Source organism: Heterocephalus glaber, unplaced genomic scaffold (genome assembly GCF_053883595.1).
Source record: "Heterocephalus glaber isolate CG9 unplaced genomic scaffold, H.glaber_assembly_v1.0 deba00001509, whole genome shotgun sequence".
Classification (NCBI taxonomy): Eukaryota; Metazoa; Chordata; class Mammalia; order Rodentia; family Bathyergidae; genus Heterocephalus; species Heterocephalus glaber.
This window is the reverse complement of record NW_028258325.1, coordinates 56529202-56533517: the sequence shown is the minus strand read 5'-3', so window position 1 is coordinate 56533517 and position 4316 is coordinate 56529202. Positions and strand designations below refer to the sequence as shown.

The window sequence follows — 4316 nt, the reverse complement described above, 5'->3', positions numbered from 1 at the left end:
CTACTTTGTCTGCAAATAAGATTGCTACCCCTGCTTTTTCCTGGGTTCCTGTCATGTGGAGAACTGTTTTACAACCTTTTACTTTCAGTCTATGAATTTTTTTTTTGAGTTAGGCGTGTTTCTTGTATACAGCATATTGCTGGATTTTGCTTCTTAATCCATTCTGCTGGTCTATTTGTTTTGATTGGTGAATTGAGGCCATGAACATTGATGATTATAAATGATATATATTGACCCCTCCTTGTCATGACATTTTACTGTTATTGGCTCTTTTTTTGCTTATTTTTCCCCCTTTCCCTTTAATGTTTTGCCTTACCTGGTGGTTTCCCTCTGTTGGGCCTCAGGGAGTTGTGACTTTCATTGTCTTTTTCTAGGATATTGTTTAGAATTACTTGGAGTACTGCTTTGATGTTCATGAAATAGGTCCTTTGGGTGTTATAGGAGTCTTTTCTTATTTTTTGAAGGATTCTTGACCTTTTGATTTTGGTGTTGATGGTTTTGAGTCTTCTCCATTCCAGTTTGACTTTTGTGCATTTTTGGCTGGAGTATTTCGTATTGATTTCTTCACTGGTGCTTTCTCTTCAGCTTCTTCATCATCAAAATCATCATCATCATCTTCATCAGCAGCTAGTTTTACTTTTTTCTGTGCAAACTTGCTACCACTTTCAGTGGCAGATCACTTTCCAGATATACTTAAGAGTTTGACATCCTCTTCCTCCTCCTCCTCTGATTCTGCATCTTCCTCCACAGCCACTAATTGCTGTGCACTAATATGCACAGGCCCTGAACCACACTTCAAACTTAATACAACAGGTGGTGTAATTTCAAAGCCCCCAAGGGAAACCGTTGGCTGTACAGACATTTTCAAAGTTGTTAGTGCTCCTTTAATTGGATTGGTTTCATAATCCATTGCCTTTTCTTCCCCAATCTGCAATTCATCCTTTGCACCAGCCCCTAAACTGACTGTTCTTAATGACAACTGGTGTTTATTTTCATCTTTATCACCTTAAAGTCATAATCTTTGTCGGCCTTTAGTTCACAACAAAAAAGATAGTTCTGGGGCCTCAGGGTGTTCATGTCCATATCCATCAAATCTTCCATGGAGTGGTGGCACTCAGGTGGGAGAGAACATGGACAGAAATAAACATCTACTGTCCCCAGAGAACAGTCGCACAGGACGGAATCCCACCCAACCCTAAACTTTTTATCTGAGAAATCTGTCAGTTGAATTAATCCATATTAGTAGAAATGAATGACACATCAGGCCGCATTTTACTGCTATACCCTAATAAATATCACTAGCTGGTCTCTATAAGGAACTGAACATCTATTATTGCTTGATTTATTTAGATATGGGAAGTTTTTAAAATATGATTTTGTGTTGTTCCCTCTGTATTTTGGACAATTAATATTATATTATACTAAAGTCTAAATATTTTACTTGTAAAATTATTATTTCTATAAATTCTAAGAAAAATAGAAAATATTATCTTTTTTCCGACTAAAAGCTTCAGCTTTTAATAATGGCAGTCATTTTGCCATTTAAGAAACAAATTTAGGCGAGAAAAAAATCTTCCCTATAAAAATAAAATGCATCAATATTATAAAATTATAACTTTTTAACCTCTGCAATTTAAAATGCTCCCCTGTGGGCTGGAGTTTTACCTCAGTGGTTCCGCTGCCGGCCTCTCAAGCAGAAGAACCTCAGTTCTATCCCGGTACCAAAAAAAAATGCTCCCCTGTAATACTACCCCTTCATTTAACACCTTTCCTGTACCATCACATTTTCAAGAGAAAACAGTATTACAGCAAAGCTTATTTTTAATTTAACGCAAGGATTTGTACAATAATTTAAAAAAATACCTTTGGCCTTAGGGGCCTTTTTCCTCCTTTTTTACATATTAAAAATGCTGCCACAATAACCAGTGTTTGGGAAAGAATCTTGAACTGACAAGATTTCAATACAGTAAAGTTTCCAAATTGCAATTTATAGTGCACATAACAGTGAGCGAGGTTCTCAATAAACATAGATGAGGATGCCTATTTTAGACAATCTACTTCAAGTAAAAAAAATAAATTCACAGGCACCCATCAGCTACTACTTTAGCTTCTAGCAGTGTCTTAATCTGAGAAACAAATGCTTCACAAACTGTAAGTTTACTGGGACAAGTAATTAAAAGACCAAGTGGTTGATAATAGTATACTCAAACCCAAGCTATAGTATGAATAGAAAATATTATCTTCTAAAAATAGTACTCATAGCCAAAATGTACATTCTTCCCATCACACTTCTTTCCATATATAAACTGGCTGATTCTGCACATCAACCCTCAGAGTTACATACAACTATTATCATCTCCATTTTATAGATGAAGACACTTAGGTAAAAATAGTGACTTGCCTAAGTCTCAAAGCCCACCCCAAGACTAGTCTAACTAGTTTCTAAATAGCACTTACTGATCTCCACCTCCTAATGTTTATATTATATTAATTTTCTGTTGATGCCTTAACAAATAGTCACAGATCTGTAGCTGAAAGCAAAACAAATATATTATCTTATAATTTCTTTACACTGAATGTCTGGGTACAGTGGCTTTGCTGGAAGTCTCATCAGGTCAAAAGTGAATGTGAAGTTTTGTTCATGAAATCTTTTCCTACACCAATGTCTTCAAGAGTTCTACCTAATCTGTCTTCCAACCAGTTTAGTTTTTTCTGTTTTAATATTTAGATCTTTGATCCATTTTTATTTTAGTTTAGTGTATAATGAGAGATATAGGTCTAGTTTTAATCTTTGGCAACTTGAAAGCTAATTTTTCCAGCACCATTTAGTAAAGAGGTTATTTTTCCTTCAGTGAGGGTGTTTGGCTCCTTTGTCAAAGATGAGGTATAACAGATAATGTGTAATAAGAAGAAAAGGTCCAAAGGGAAGGGGAAGTGTGAGGAGTAGGGGAAAGGAAAGAAGGGGAAGGAATACATATGAGAAAAAGAAAAAATGGAAACAAAGTCTTTGTAGATAGGGAGGGATGTTGGGGTTGAAGGCAGGGTAGGGAAATGAGGATAAAACAAGAACCAAGAAATATCATGTAAAGGTACAGATTCCCAATGATAAATGTCATCATATTGTATTCATAAAATGTACCAATAAACTTAATGAAAAAAAAAGTGAATATGGAATCTTTTGGGATCATTTGATTTCTAGACTCCTTAAGGAAAAGTCACCTCGTCAAAATTGAGATCCAAAATCTCTCTGTATCTCTGAGGTCAAGGTTCACGCTGATTCTCTTCCCTCATGGAAGCCCTCTGCTACTGCTTGCCCTGAGGCATTTTGAAGTTGTTAGTTTGAGTCTTTTTTACCACTATAGGACTATAGGACTGTTGTGGTTTATAACTAGATGTCCCCTAAGAGCCTCACGACCTCATAGTTGGGGACTATGGAAGGTGACTGTATTCTGCAGGTCCTATTGTTGACTTGCTGTTAGCAGGTGGGGTCTGGTCAGAGAGGTGGTCACTGGGTAGTGACCTAGAAGGGTTTATCTCCCTCCTCTCCTCCATTCAATCTCTGCTTCCTGGGCACTGTGACATGAGCAGCTTTCCTCTGCCTTGGCCCTTCTACCATCCTGCTTTTGCCTGCAGCCAGCTGACCATGCAAGGTCAGAAACTTCTAAAATGTGAGCCAAAATAAGCTTCTCCTTTTCATTGAGGGTATTTGGTATTTTGTCCCAGCCATGAGGAGGAAAGTAATTAAGATGAGGACTGAGGTCTTCATTTCCTTGTTGGCTATAAAGCAGAAACATTTTGAGTTTCTAGAAGCTATCTGTATTCCCTGGCTCATATCCCTTTTTCTCCATCTTCAGACGGAGCAACAGCAAATGGAATCTCTTTGGCCTCTCTTGCCTCACCTCTTCTCTGATTTTCTTCTTAATCTCATACCTCTGATACCAACCAGAGAAAAATCATGGCCTTTAAGGGTTCATGTGACTAGATTAGGTCCACCTAGATGATTCAGATAGACAATCTCCTTAGTCCTCAGCCCATTTGATTAGTAAATTTAATTCCATCTTCAAAGTTCCTTCATAGCAGCCTATAGATTAGCATGAATGATAAGGGATAGAATCTTGTGGGGATCATTTTCATAATTCTGCTGACCACCCATCTCCTTGTACAATCTTTCTTTCTTGAAGGTGAGTTAGCCTATTGATGGTGCCTCACTATATACAATTATGTTAGGATGTCTCATGTCTAATTTAGGTTATGTAACACTGTGACTTTGGTCTTGCTAGCAGACCCTCTTTACTTGGCTTTGATGAAAGCAGCTG

The 4316-nt window shown here is 37.3% G+C and overlaps 1 pseudogene; it reads right to left on the bottom strand.

Annotated features, from left to right (window-relative positions):
- Window positions 1-289: 289 nt before the first annotated feature.
- On the bottom strand, window positions 290-1101 carry LOC101714391 (nucleophosmin pseudogene; annotated as a pseudogene).
- Window positions 1102-4316: the final 3215 nt, after the last annotated feature.